Source organism: Lycium ferocissimum, chromosome 9, assembly GCF_029784015.1.
Source record: "Lycium ferocissimum isolate CSIRO_LF1 chromosome 9, AGI_CSIRO_Lferr_CH_V1, whole genome shotgun sequence".
NCBI classification, from domain to species: Eukaryota; Viridiplantae; Streptophyta; class Magnoliopsida; order Solanales; family Solanaceae; genus Lycium; species Lycium ferocissimum.
The window spans coordinates 46,533,033-46,549,208 of NC_081350.1; the positions used below are offsets into that span (position 1 = coordinate 46,533,033).

Here is a 16,176-nt window from a genome sequence, read left to right on the forward strand (position 1 = left end):
GCGTGAACTGCACTGCTTTAAACAGAGCGTGAGTTACCAAATTTTTTCTTTTTTAAAAATTTTTAATCATTAAAAATTAATTTTAACAAAAACTCTATTTTAAAATATATTTAAATAATTTAAAAAAAAAAATTAAAAAACCCAACCCATCCTCACGATATGATAGCTCACTTCACGCTGCCATTGCCCGGCTTTATACCACCGTAGCCCCCCCCCCTTCAAAATCTATTTAAACAAATTTCCAACAAAAAAAACGGCACCATTTTTTTAATTATTTAAATAGATTTTGAAGCGGCGGCGGCGGTGGGGGCGGTGGAGGAAAACGGCGTGGCGGTGAAGTGGGCTACTCCGAGAGGATGGGTTTTTTCGTATTTTTTAAAATTATTTAAATAGATTTTAAAATTAATTTTTCTTAAATTAATTTTTTTTTGTTGACACGATTTATTTTTATTGGTCGGATACATTCCATGTCCTTTGGTCTATTTTTCCATGTCACGCTAAGTGGATTCGTACGCGTGTGCCTAGCGGCACGAGGGTTAAACACACATTTTATCTTATGTTCGAGGTCTAGATGGTCAACGTTTCGGTTAAGGGATCTAAATGAAAATCGTGAGTTCAGGCCCATCTATAACTTTTGCAAAAAAAAATAATCAAATTAAAAGTACATAAAATCAAAAGTAACTTGGCTTATAAGCATTTTGAATCGTAGATAAGTTAAAAAGTCTTATAAGTTCATTTCATCGGTTTATAAACTTAGTTAAACATCTTCGTACATGCTAAGCTACTTGTAGCTAATTTAGAGAGTTGCTTGTAAAGCAACTTGTAAGCTTCTTAAAGGTGATCACAAAGCTACTTGCGAATTATTTGTAAGCTACTTATAATTTTTTTTAAAGAAACTACTAAAATAATAAATCGATATCCACAATTCATATTAATAACAATTTGAATATTTTATTTTGTGAAAGGTACTGTGAGAATTAGAAAAAAAAAAAAAAATTGGCCAAACCACAAGTCCTTTATAAGCACTTGATTTATGAGTATTTTGCATATTTACTAAACGTGTACATAAACTAAAAAGTATGTACAATCCAGTTTGCCCAACTTATAAGCTTAGGTAAATACCCTCTTACATGTTACTTTATAAGCTACTTGTAGAGGCGAAACTAGTATTTAAAATTTAGCCATTCGGGATTCTTGTCCTTTTACGTTAATGAAATTTAAATTAACAATTTATACACATTTAATAAATTTCTTAAGATAAATACAGAGCTTGAATGTTCTATATTTAAATCTCATCATCATCAAACAAAGTATTGCTCACTGGCAGTTAGGAACACTCCTAGCAGTCAACAAATACACAATCTAAATTTCCTCAAAACAGTTTATGAAACACAACAACAACAAATTAATAAAGAGAGCAGAAAACGTGGTTACCTTATCTTCTCCAAAACAAAATCTTTCCTTTTGTGGGGGGACCTTAACCCCTTTTCCCCTTTGCTCTTCCTCCACCACAAAAATCCCAAAAATTATTTAAAAATAAAAAAAAAAAAAAAAAAAAAAAAACCCCATTTCAGTTCTTGAATTAAAAGTTCCACTTCCACTGCTAGTTTAACATCAAAGTCACAATTCATTAACTAGAAAGAAAATTTATCAAGCAGTTCATTTTTCGTTGAGACTGCTTCACTTGTTCCTTTGGCAATCTGTTTGGACTTTGAGGCATAGTTGATTTTCCAAAATACCCAATTTGCTAAATATATCCAATTTGCTCCTCTTACACCACAAATCCCAAAATCAAGAAAAGAAAAAAAAAAAAAAAAGAAGAACAAAACCCCATTTCAGTTCTTGAATTTTCTATTCAATTAACTGATTTAAACTTCCATTTCCACTACTAGTTCAAGATCCTAGTCATACTTCATTGACTAGCAAGAAAATAACAAGAACTTGTTTGGAAAATCCCAAAATCAAAAAAAAAAAAGAAGAACAAAACCCCATTTCAGTTCTTGAATTTTCCACTGAATTTGCTATGGTGGAAAGTTCAATTGGAGGGGTGGTGCCTTTGGTGAAGGGTGAAGGGATGAGTAGTGGTGTAGTAAGGGATGAAGAAGAAGGTGTTGGGACAAGGATAGAATGGGAATTGGACAGGGAATTATTGTGTCCTATATGTATGCAGATTATAAAGGATGCATTTTTAACAGCTTGTGGACATAGTTTTTGCTATATGTGTATTGTTACTCATCTTCATAACAAGAGTGATTGTCCCTGTTGTTCTCATTATCTCACTACTAGTCAGCTCTATCCCAATTTCCTCCTTGACAAGGTTTGTTTTCATTTAATGTTGTTTCTTGCACTTTGTTTGGATGGTTGTTACATATTGTTTCATAATGTATCGTATTATATTGTATTGTATCGTAATGTATTGTTTTGATTAATACAATGTTTGGATAGATTGTACTGTTTCTTGTCGTTTCATAATGTCGAACATCAGCAGGGAGAAATTTACAAGAAAAGTAGGGTAATTTACAAGAAAAGTAGGGTAAGGAGTAGAATTACTATAAAAAGATCGGATAAAGGATAAATAGGATTATTAGATAATAAGTAAAGACAAAACGAGAAGGAAAAAAAGAAAAAGGTAACGACGCGATCCAAATCGGTCATTGCACACAATGGGATGGAGGCGTAGTTGATTCCGTAAAATACCCAATTTGCTATGGTGGAAAGTTCAATTGGTGGGTAGTGCCCTTAGTGAAGGGTGAAGTGATGAGTAGTGTAAGGGATGATGAAGAAGCTGTTGGGACAAGGATAGAATGGGAATTGGATAGGAATTATTGTGTCCTATATGTATGCAGATTATAAAGGATGCACAGCTTGTGGGCATAGTTTTTGCTGTATAGTTACTCATATTCATAACAAGAGTGATTGCCCATGTTGTTCTCATTATCTCACTACCAGCCAACTCTATCCCAATTTCTCCTTGACAAGGTTTGTTTAATTTATACTCTGTTTGGATGGTTGTTACATATTGTTTCATAATGTATCGTATTTATATTGTATTGTGTTGTATTGTAAATGCATCGTATTGTTTTGATGAATACTACTTTGTATAAATTGTACGGTTTCTCGTTTGTTACATACTGTCACACATCAACAATTTGAAGGATAAATTTACAAGAAAAGTAAGGTACGGAGTAGAACTACTATAAAAAGATAGGATAGAGGATAAAATAGGATTATTAGATAATAAGTAAAGACAAAATGAGAAGGAAAAAGAAAAGGTAACGAAGCGATCACACCAAATCAGTCGTTACACACAATGGAATGGACGCGTAGTTGATTCCACAAAATATCCAATTTGCTATGTGGAAAATTTGATAGGAGGGGTAATGCCCTTAGTGAGGGTGAAGTGATGAGTAGTGTAGTAAAGGATGAAGAAGAGGCTGTTGGGACAAGGATAGAATGGGAATTGGATGGGGAGTTATTGTGTCCATATGTATGCAGATTATAAAGGATGCACTTTAACAGCTTGTGGGCATAGTTTTTGCTATATGTGTATAGTTATTCATCTTCATAACAAGAGTGATTGTCCCTGTTGTTCTCATTATCTCACTACTAGCCAACTCTATCCCAATTTTCTCCTTGATAAGGTTTGTTTTAATTTAGTGTTGTTTCTTACACTTATTTATGGAACTTTTTGTAGTATTATATTGCGACTGTGCCCAGCAAAGCTGAATGGATATTAATTATTCATCATATAGCTAACATAGTAGTAGTAGTTTTGTGCTGACATATAGTCAATCTAATATGCGCTTGGAAGTATATTGTCATATATTTAGAAAAAGCCGACAAAACCAAAACAACTGAAAAACCGACAATTACCGAAGGGATGAGTAACCGACTTAATTGGTTTGGTTTAATTCCAACATTTGAAAAACCGATTTAATTGGTTTGGTTTCTTGTTAAAGGCAAACCAATCCAAACCGAACCATGAACACCCCCAATGCTGGCATTGATTGTTGGGCACCGAAATCTAAATAACAGAGCTGACAAAATACATGGTGTTAAAGGGCATAGTATTAAATCACAATTTTGTAGTATTGGTTGAAAATGTGCCCAGTAAAGCGGAACGGACAGTAATTATTCATATGGCTATTAGACAGGGATAATTGTGCCTATATGTATGCAGATCATAAGGGATGCTTTTTTAACAGCTTGTGGACATAGTTTTTTTCTATATGTGTATAGTTACTCATCTTCATATCAAGAGTGATTTTCCCTGTTGTTCTCATTATCTCACTACCAGCCAACTCTAATCCTAATTTCCTCTTGACAAGGTTTATTTAATTTAATGTTTGTTTCTTAATAGCAGTTATTTATGGAATTTTGTGTAGTATTGATTGAAAAATTGCATAGTAAAGCTGAATTCATAGCTAACATGGTAGTAATAGTTGTTGTTTAGTGTAGTGTTGGTATTGATTGTTAGGCACTGAAATCTAAATAGAGCTGACAAAGTACATGGTGTTGAAGGGCATAGTACAATCTAGAAGTGGCAAACCGGCAGGTCGAAAACGTGTTAAATAAAAATGGATAAAATATCCGACCCACCCATATCTAACACGGATAAAAATGGGTTAACCAACAAATAATATGGATTCCCTTGGTTTCAAGAATAGTCAGGAAAGAACACAAGCGAAAAGCCAAATAAGCGGACTCCTAGAAAACAAGAACATGAAAAATAACAAGCAGACAAATAGGTATTGATAATATGGATATCCATATTTTAGTGGATAATACGGATAATATCCATATTTGATCCATTTTTAAAATTTTCAGTTATCCAACCCATATTTAATGGGTTGGATTGGATGGTTACTTATTTTTCTTAACCATTTTGCGCCCTACTAACATAGTAGCTGTGCTGTACTAAACATCTAAATACCTGAGCTGACAAAGTATATGATGTTGAAGGGAATAATTATATGATGTTGAAGGGAATAATACAATCACAATTTTTTAGTATTGGTTGAAAATGTGCCCAGTAAAGCTGAACGGATATTAATTGGATTCATTTTTTTCTTTTGGATCAGGTAAACATATTTTCATTCATAAACATGGCCAAAAACTGGCGCTATACAAGGGTATACTAAAGGTAAAGAAATCTACAAAAAGTAATTCCTTCACAACCTCCACCCAATCTTTATACAATTGAGGGCTCTATGGGTGCAAAGAAAATAATGGATTCATATAGCCAACATAGTAGTAATAGTAGTTGTTGTTTAGTATAGACTATAGTGTTGGTATTGATTGTTGGGGACTGAAATCTAAATAGCTGAGCTGGCATAGTAAATGGTGTTGAAGGGCATAGTACAATCACAATTTTGCACTATTGGTTGAAAATATGCCCAGTAAAGCGGAACGGATATTAATTATATCCATATAGCCAATATGGTAATGACAGACTAATAGTAGTTGTTGTTTAGTCTTATTGTTGGTATTGATTGTTGGGGACTGAAATCTGAATAGCTGAGCTGGTATGGTAAATGGTGTTGAAGGGCATAGTACAATCACAATTATGTAGTATTGGTTGAAAATATGCCCGTTAACGGAACAGAGGCTGATTATTCATATAGCCAACATAGTAGTAGTAGTAGTTGTTTAGTATAGTGTTGGTATTGAACTATTGGTTGTTGGGCACCGAAATCTAAATAGCTGAGCTGACAAAGTAAATGGTGTTGAAAGGGCGTAGTACAGATATAAACTGCTTTGGCGTGTTGCCTTTTTTTGGTTATTCCGGAATCGTTATCTCGACCATGTGACGGAAGCACGAAGAAATGATTTAGCACATGCGCACCTGCAAGTTTCAGTTGTTTGGTATCTGTGCTGCAGTGTTAAATGTTGAATTTTGGCGGGGAAATGGAGTCATTTGTGGTTTTAAGCTGCATTTCAAAAAGGTCAAGAATTGTTAAAGGGGAGAAAAAAATTGACTAAATGCATTTAGTGTGCTCTAGACCGAAACCCACTGATATATCTGCACAAATAATCTGGGCATGCACTGATATTTTGTAAGCATATTTTCTCTGTATTTGTGCCTTTCTTCACTGAAGCATGGGCTTTAAGGTACCTTAACTATGCTTTGCATTAAAAGAAACATATCTTGGCGCTTTTCTACGCTTTTCGCCTTTGATAGCACTAGACACAAATGGTCTACTGACATTAAATATGAATCCAATCACATCCTTAGCCACTTATCTGGGAGCTGTCGAGAAATTGGCGTGTTTGAGAGAAAGAAGATCTATCTGAAAGATGCTCAGAAAGTGGACATGTTTTGAGATAAATTGATGACATGAAGGATAGTCTGATCTGATCAAACATTGAAAAGAAATTGAAGGCTCTCAGAGATGTGTTGGTCATGTACACTTGAGCATCTGATGACTGTAACATCAGAAGGGTATAATCTATAATGTTCCAAAAGAGAATTTCTATGGTGGAGATAGGAAGTTTCACTTAGTCAGCTGAGAGGATGTTATGTCTCTAAAGAAATGAGGGGATCTTGGGGTGAAAGATCTCCAAGTTTTCAACAGGAACGTAACAACATTTTAGTAGCTCTCCTTTTATGTTATATGTGAATGATGTCTTGTCTTCTAATCAGACAACGCTTTCTCTAATATGTAGACGAGGTGTTTTATTGATTTCTTTTACGAGAGGACCTCACCTCCACTTCAGTGCAAATACAATTTGGATTTTTTCGAATTAAGGTTTTTTTATGTGAGGTAAATTCAAATTTGATCTAATGTGTAATCATCAATTGGAGGTTCCAAATTCCTTATATTTCTCATTCACACTATCCTTTTGGAAATGGATTTGAGCGGCTAGGATTTCTTTTAAAGTACCAATGCATAAATACCTTGAACTTTTGAGAAGGAGGTTTCACCCCTCTCGCAAGCTTACGCTTATCTGGGGGCAGTCTCTTTGCCATTTATAACTAGTACATTAACTTAACATACATATATTTAGCAAGGGCTTCTTCCGCTTTTCTGTCATCACTTTAATTTAGTAAAGAAACATTTTCTTTGTGTAGGAAGAAAGAAAGGTCCCTTTCAAGAAAGATGAAAGAATGGCAAAAATATGGTAAGCAATTAAGCAGTTAAATGTGTTATTAGCTCCCTTGGAACTGACTCAACAGAAGTGGGCCTTCAGAGATGGTTTGCACAATGCTAAAAAATATGATTAGGATGATATGCTTCCAGCAGATCAGGATGTTGGACTCATATTAGATTCCAAATTGGTTGTTCCTTCTTAATCGTCTTTGAACATATTAGTAGGATTTGTTGATTTTTTAATGTAGCATATATATCAGGTGGTTGCATCTTGAAATGATTTACTTCATAATGCAGCTTATTGTTAAAGGTTTCTCTGTACCACCTTTGTGCTATTGAAGAAGACATCTGCTCGTCAGATTTCAAAAACTGCATCTCCTGTTGAACAATTTCGTCATTCACTGGAACAGGTGAGCTTTTTCTCAATTTCTAGGTGAAGTCACAATTAAGTTGGTCTTCGATTTTTTTTTTTTTTTTGACACGACTAATTTAAGATTGTTTGATGAAGAACCTCTCCTGTTCAAGTTTCTCTTTAACTACTAATCTAAAATTGGGTGATCTGTTTTATATGTTTTTTGAGTTATTGTACTTTGACCTAAATTTTAGCTGTGCCTAAATTCTTATTTTAGTTTTGGTATCTTACTTTGGCTCTATGTTTTAAGGAGCATAATAAAGTTGGTTATCCAGAGATATTTTTAGTGTAATTATTTGTTTTTATAGTTAGGCTTGTCTAAGTTGACTAAATTGTTCAAAATCTCGGATTTCTAAATTCTTGTAAGGCCATCCTGGTAATGTACTGGTTTGTGATAGTATTTAGTAGTTCTCACTTATTAGTGCTTGATGGTTGTTATTTTAGTATTTATTCAATTGGCAGACTAATCTTCAGTTAGATGCCTTTCTTTTTGTGGAAACAGACAAGCTTTATCCTTGAATTGTAGTTGGGTGTTAATGCCTACCATATAGAGGTATGAGTATGTAAATCCAAAGGGATTGACCTGTGTCTCTTTTTATGAATGTCGAGAAATATAATTTCTTGGGTATAGAAGCAGTTGGAGCAGGTAAGTAGAATATGCTCTATTATAGTTAATGTAAATGTGTATTGGAATCAATAGGCTTTTTTCTTGATTTAAAAAAAGAAAAAGAAAAAAAAAAATCTTTGTCTAGGGTGTAGCGAGTATGGTGATACATGAATGGACACTGCCACGAGGTGAACCTACAATGGAGCTAAAGAGAGATTGAAATGGTGATGATCTGAGATTTGTAGTGTTCATAGGCTATGGGAATGGCAAAAGGCTAATAGGTTTCTGTGGACAAGAAGGGTTAAAAAGTAATTGGTAAAAAAATGGGTTAAACTATCTACAATTGAAAAAAGCAAAAAAAGGTAAACCATGTCTATTGTGGTTTTGGTTGTGAATCAAAATTTCATATGGTAATCTAGACATAAAAATGGTTTCTTTGTGATATAGTTACATTTGTGTTCGAGATTCTTTCATGTGTTGAACATGGGTAGTTTGAGAGGATGCTTCATTCAATGCCAAAGGAGTTAAAAACCTAATATAGAAGCATTCGTTAGTCCTCCAGTTTTACTTCCTAACTAAATAACTAAGTGTCTCTGTTCTTTTCATTTTATTCTTTTGCCCTCAATTTAACTATAAAAGTGATTGGTAGAACTGCTTGAAAGATCACAGAGGATTATGGAGCCCTTCCGCATTATGGAACCAGATAAGATTTCTGCTATTTTTTATGTTCTTTTTATTGGTCTGTATGGAATAAATCGCACACCTATAAAGATTTAACTGTCAGTATCAGTTTGTGTAGAAGCTTGAGATGTGACACTTGTTATGCTTAGACAGGGTTGTGAAGTATCAGTTAAGGAGCTGGACACTCTATTGTCGTTGTTATCAGAGAAAAAGAGGAATTGGAGCAGGAAGAAGCAGAGCGAAATATGCAAATTCTGCTAGACTTCTTACAGATGCTAAGGAAGAAAAAGTTGATGAACTCAATGAGGTTTGTGTGGCTTTAATACCACCTAGAGAAAAAAAAGTCAAGAAAGGAAGAGTAGATATTTATTTTAAAGAAGAAAAATGTATCATGGTAGAAAAGCTATGACCATATGATTTTGGGCGCTTTACTGACTTTCTGTTTGGTTATCCCTATTACTGTTGTTTCTTCTCTCTAAATAACTTCAAGATATATTAAATACAAGTGGTTCTCTACTTGGGTCATTGTGTCTTCTTTAAAGTCTTGGACAGCTACAGTTGCTTTTCTCCAACAACAACCTGATAACCAGTTTGTTGATTTGTGCATTTCATTAGGTGCAAAATGATCTGCAATACATCAAAGAGGACTTAAATTCAGTGGAGAGACATAGAATAGACCTATACCGGGCTAGGGATCGGCACTAACAGCTTCTTAATGCCAGGATGATCCGTCAGAAAAAACCTTGGTCTTCATCCACTGATAGGAACTTCGGTGGTCTTTTTCTCCGCTTCACGAAATGCACCTGGAGGATTACCGACTGGAAACTTGACATACACAAATAAGCTCTCCTGGACCACCGAGAAAAAGATACTTCAATCAGTGAAATGAATTCACAACATATGAGTCAATCAGTCTGGCTGTGGTTAGGAAGAAGCGCCGTCAATGCACAGGTTCGTGGCTGTGACATTATGTCACATACAGGTTTCTTAACTATTAATTTACCTCTGTTTCAATTTGTTTGTCTCAGTTTGACTCGTAAGGAGTTTACGAAAATAAAGAAGACCTTGAATCTTAAGTGTTTAAAACTAAAGATGTGTGTAATGTACCAAAATGCCTTTGAATCTTGTGATCTTAAATAAGCCATGTAAGATGTTGGATGTAAAGAGTTACTAAATATAGAAAGTGGCATTCTTTTTTTCAAAACAGCTCAAAAAGGAGAGTAGGACAAACAAATTGAAAAAGAGGAAGTACTTTTTGCTGTAATTTCTTTTGGTTATGAACAAAATGATCTTCGGTACTGATCAGTACTGGGCTTCACTACTGGATTCATGACTTACGGGAAATTTGATAAGAAAACAGACTATTCTTTGATCACACGTATCTTGTATGAAAGCTTGTGGTGATCAAACTAAGATGCATCACATGGTCACATTACATTCTAGGTTTAAATTTCATTTTTCAGCTACCCAACTTATTCCCGTTATAAATGGTGATCTCACATGCTGATTTTAAAGAGATCTATCGTGCACAATCCTTCTTGATAAGCGATTTTCCATCAGCTTTCAAGCTTTCGTTGAGAGATGGGCAGCACATATACTTCCATCAAGTAATTAGATATATGAACTGGCTTTTTACCTGTGTTGGTTATTGGTATCTTTCTAGCCTGCCTTTCTACTCTTCGATATCTATTGGTGAATGGTTTTTATATTTGACTACAGTTCAATGATCTCCAAGAATGTTACTTGCAAAAGAGACGCCAATTGGCAAACAAATCGCGTGTTAAGGAGGAAAAGGACGCAGATGTTGTACAAAGAGAAGGTTACAGTGCAGGACTAGCAGATTTTCAGTCTGTACTTAGCACTTTCACTCGTTATAGGTATAATTTTTAGTCTGTTATTTGCTCAACATGCTTGCTTTTAAATTCTTGCACTTTTTTTTTTTTAATTTTTTTTTTTTTTTTTTTGCTAATTTTAGTTTTATTCTTTAACAGTCGGTTAAGAGTCATTGCTGAGCTTCGGCATGGGGATCTTTTTCACCTGCCAATATCGTGTCAAGGCAAGTTTGGTCTTCGTGGTATAATTGAAGGCTTAAAGTTATCCCTTTTTTTCCCCTAAAAAGGTATTTCGCTGAGGCTGATTTTGCTGTGTCTCGTAAATGTTTGTGTTTTTTAGTAAACTGTGACCTGAAATTGCAATCACAGACACAATAAAAGAAAAAAAGAAATTCAGAAATTGTCTTATTAGCCATACCATTCATTTGTCTTCTACTTACCTCTGTAGGCGCTAATTCATTCAAGAACTAAACTTTAAATATAAGCTTTATTGCAGCATTGAATTTGATCGTGATGATGAGTTGTTTGCTACTGCTGAGTTTCACGACGATAAAAGTTTTTTGACTTCTCTTCAGGTGAGTTTTTAACTTATAGCTGGTTTGGTCTCTTGATACCTATTAGGTGCAATGACGTATCATAGGTCAATGTCTATAGTTGATTTGTAAATGAGAAAGTTCAAAAGCTATTTTATTCTGAAATTATTTTCACCTTTTTGATTATTCATAAAAACAAGCCCGAGGCTGATCCAAGTGTGCAAACTCAACTTCAGTATTAATGAGTTATTCGACTCCAAACAAGCTTGAAATCAAGCTTGATCTACAACTACACCTCAATCCCAAACAAGTTGGGGAAAGCAAGACTCACATAATTTTAGTGAAAGAACTTGGCTCAGCTTGTGCAACAAACTAACAAGCTGATAAATCAAGTTTGTGCCTTAACCAATTCAAGCTAAAGTATGTGGAGTATATATTAATAGCAATTTATAAAAGTAATACAGCAAATTTTAGAATTAAATGGGGTGATAAGTTTTTGTCACTAATAACTTGAAAAATGTAGTTATAAAATGATATGCAAATTGTTACAGAATAGATATTTTCAAACGAATAATTGTTAAAAACAAATTGTCCATAAATACAAAAGAGCAGAGCTCGAGTTTTGTTGGCAGACTCAGCTCCTTAACTGACTAGCTGAAAATTTAAAGAAGCTCAGAGACTAAGAGTTGAGCTCACACATGGTACGGTTCAATTACAAACTCGTACGATCAAGACTTTGTTGGCATACATAACGCTTGATATTATGTGATATGTGTGAAAATGGAATCTTTCTCAGGGAACAAATTGCGGTTCTCCGTGAAGGTCACCTTCTTTCTGGAATAATAAGTGTAGCTGCAAATTTGGAGTTCCTGGTCGTAAGATAGCACATTGCCTGTTTTGTGCATAGTGTATTTTATAAAAAAAATTATATGTTACCTACAACACATTGAAGTGGTACTGGTGTAGGAGAAAATCAGCTGATGGTATCTTCTATTTATCTTAGTTATTCTTGTGCTTCTGCATTTCAGGTTGTAAATGAACCTGCCGATGTACACTGCCCTGTTGTTGAAATGTCTACCCGATCTAAGCTGAGCTGCTTGAGCTGGAATAAGTATACCAAGAACCACATATCTAGTAGTGATTATGATGGAATAGTAACTGTATGGGATGTGACCACTAGACAGGTGAATCAGCACTCTGCCAATCAGTATTCACTGTATACTTATTCGTCTTGCTACGACTGATACTGATCCTTTCTGATGTTCAGAGTGTGATGGAATATGAAGAGCATGAGAAACGGGCATGGAGTGTTGATTTTTCACGCACAGAACCCTCGATGCTTGTGTCTGGAAGTGATGATTGTAAGGTGATAAAAGGATCACTTACTCACTTGTCAAACAAATCTTAATCTATTTATGTTGGTAATACTTCGGGCCTATCCGGATTGTGACCTAATATAAATTTTGGAATTCTGTGTGATTGTTTCCTCTTTCGATTAATGCTGTTCCCATAGGGCTTAAAACAACGTAGAAAAATTCTTATGTCATATCAATGGGTTCTCTCCTTAAGTCACTGCTACTGAAATCTTTGTTACAGCAGAATTCTGCTTCCTGAGCCCGATCTTTTTGTTTTATCCTTTTCTTTTCTCTTTTTTTTTTTTCCCTTCCTCCCCAACCTTGTAATAAAACCAGGTATTGCAAATATTTTTCCGCATCTCCTATTACAACTTTTTAGAGGTGAAATCTTACTAAACTTACCAGCAAACCTTTTCCTTGCTAGCTCTGAAAAACCAAAGGATCTTCATCATGTTCAACCTTTGCTACAGCAAAATAAAATTTATACTTATTGAAAGAGATGTGTTTTATAGGTGCTTAGGGTTCTTTCTGCAGGTCTTCTAATTGGAGGCCTCAAAGCAGGAAATATCCTATTTAATGTGGCACATTTGTCTTATCTAAATACCTTGGACTTAAAATCAAAATCTCGGTTTCTCATCATGTCTCTACATTTTGGGCCATTAGTTTATACTAGAAGAAAATTTCTAGGCATACTATTCCTCCATATAGTTTCTGTTGTTTTGAACAATTTATCTTTATTGCTTTCTGGGTAGTTTTTTTTGTTGTGCAACCATGTTTTCCACTGTCTGAGACAATAACTTGAGTGCTTATCTTTTCCCTAACTTAGGTTTGCATCATCATTCTATGCTGCTGCAGGTCAAAGTTTGGTGCACTAACCAGGAAGCAAGTGTCTTAATATTGATATGAAGGCAAATATATGCTGTGTGAAATATAATCCTGATCTAGCGTTCATATAGCGGTAAATTTCTTATTTTATGAAGAGATTTCTTTATTCTTTATTTCCAGTTCTGCACTGCTGGTGAATTCTTATTTAGATGTGGTGGTCTCTTCTCTTCTCTCTCCACTGTGAGGAGTGTGTGTTATGTTTCGAGAGAAGTATCCTGAAAAGTTTTTGTTGCTGACGATATGCTTGACTTTGTGAAAGAGCTGTGAATCACTGTTCAAATTCACTCACAAAATCACTGCCGAGCCCTGAATTACCTTCACCTTGAAGCATATAGTTACCAGATTAGACCGTCTTCTATAATGGAACCTTTATCAAATATGTGAATACCTTTGTACTCCCCAAGCACATGGGTGATAATCTGTACGTTTTGCAATCTGAAAAGACCGTGACTGATATTATAGGATTCTATCCTCTACTAAGATGCAACAACTGAACATATATTCGATTGATTGCTCATACATGCATGTTTTTTACTCCTCCTGGTGCTATTAGGTTGATGTCCATGAATAGGTTCACTTGCTGTAATCATGCCATGGTCAAACTTTTTTTGCAGTTACATATGGATTATCTTTTATTCGGTTATCTATGCAGACTCCCTGCTTCTTTATGACAGATAAATCCATTTGTGACCCTCTATCAAGTGTTCCTTGAAAGTTTTGAATGCTATTTGGACCATGAATTTCTCATAAATCTCTGTTTTTTCATTTCAACCCAAAAAAAGTATAAAAAAGGATATATTCTCATGGTGTACATCTCGTGTAATCCTGTAGGTTGGCTCTGTTGATCATCATATTCATTATTATGACTTGAGGAACACCAGCCAGCCAGTTCACATTTTTAGTGGCCATAGAAAAACTGTTTCTTATGTAAATTTTTGTCCAACAATGAACTCCTTCAGCATCAACGGACAGTACACTACGATTGTGGGATGTGAATGAAAATCTGCCGGTAAGCCATCTTTTTAAGTCTACTACTTCATTGAGGATTTTTTTTCTGCCGCCAACCAGTTGTAGTGATTGATGAGATTTTTCTTCGGTTAACACTATTTGAGTGTTTCTCTAGGTTCGCACACTTAGAGGACATGTGAATGAGAAAACTTCATGGTCTCTCAGTGAACAATGAATTCCTCCTCATGTGGCAGTGAAACAAATAGCATTCGTGTACCATAAGGTCAACAATTTTTTAATCTTTTTTTGAAGTGCGGATAGTTTTTTGATTTTTAACTAATGCTTTGGGATGGTATAGGCGATTTCCAAACCTGTGACTTGGCATAGATTCGGTTCCCCAGAATGTAGACGGCCGATGAAGATGCCGGATCTTATTTCATCAGCGCAGCATGCTGGAAGAGCGATAGCCCTACGATGTTAGCTGCCAATAGTCAGGGAACTATAAAAGTGCTAGTCCTTGCAGCTTGAGTTAATAAAGCTGCTAGTTAAGAATATGCTTGATTGAGATGCACTTGAAATTTTATAGTGGAAACACAGTGAAATGGATTTCATTCAATTTTTTTTTATGTAGATATCTATTCAACCATCAGATGGCATGGTTCACTATATTTGTCAAATGTATTCATTAAAACATGTAACAAGTTGTAGGGCTTGGTTAATTTAGGAGGATGTACTGCTCTTTAATGACACAGGCAGAGTAATACTATAATGACAAAGTTTTGCTTTTTAGTTCAGTGTATCGAGGACATCGGTTTTACACTGTTTTGTGGAATAAAACTTACTTGTATGCGGTGTTTACACCAAACAGCATCCTTTGTCACATGATTAAGTAATAAATCTCTGAATGTACACATTAGAACCATTGTTGAGTGAAAAAAAAATGTCGTGGAAAGTATATGCAATGTTATCCATTGATTTCCTGTGAACATTAAGTGGATACAATCTTTCATGTTTGTTGTCCACACATGCACGTACAAAGGCAAGAGAGAGAAACAAAGGTAGTTTTTTCACACCAACATAAAAGTGCTGATACAGCTCAACCTTTGAGTAGGGTTGATATTTTAGAAGAAGAAGCTCAGGAGGGATAGAAAAGATACAAGAATTTTCAGTAACCTTGCAATCTCGAGGGTTATGCAAAACGTGCTACGGACTTGCAAGGTCAAGAAAACTGGAACTATTGTTCAAAAGTTCTAAAAGATAAGAAAATAATATAAAAAGAACAAGCTCAGGAAGGATAACGTCACTGCATGCGTCACAACGATGACTCTTGATGCCTTAGTTCATCACCTTCATATAAATGAACCATGACTTGTAGCACCATTTCTTCTTGTCCAAAGATCCATGGATGTGAAGGATACCATACTTTTTTCCTTCACTTCACCTAATTTGGAAGACTGTCATGAGAAAATGTTCAAGCGTGGAGTGGGTATTTATAGACAGAAATAAAGGGTCTTTGGTTATGATAAGAAGAAAGTGCTGTTGAGTGGTTGATGTGTCATTTTCTGTGTAAGAAGGGACAAAAGGAGGCTTTGGATTTATAGGTTCTGCCAAACGAACATGCCAGTCCTATTCATAGGGGCGAAAATTCAGTAAAATTTATTTAGATTATGTATTTGTATTAGAAAATTTATTAAACATAAATAAATATTTAAATGTGAAACCATTAATTCAAAAGAGCTACATGTACGGTGGCAGTTCAAACCCATCTCAAATCCTAACTCGTCATCTTGCTTATTCACGTTTTTTCTTCGTAGGTGTGTGGACATGAATTA

At 35.0% G+C, this 16,176-nt stretch overlaps 1 pseudogene; it reads left to right on the forward strand.

The window, feature by feature from the left end:
* Positions 1–1,955: 1,955 nt before the first annotated feature.
* LOC132031966 (E3 ubiquitin-protein ligase COP1-like) lies at positions 1,956–15,207 on the forward strand (annotated as a pseudogene).
* The last annotated feature ends 969 nt before the right edge of the window (positions 15,208–16,176 follow it).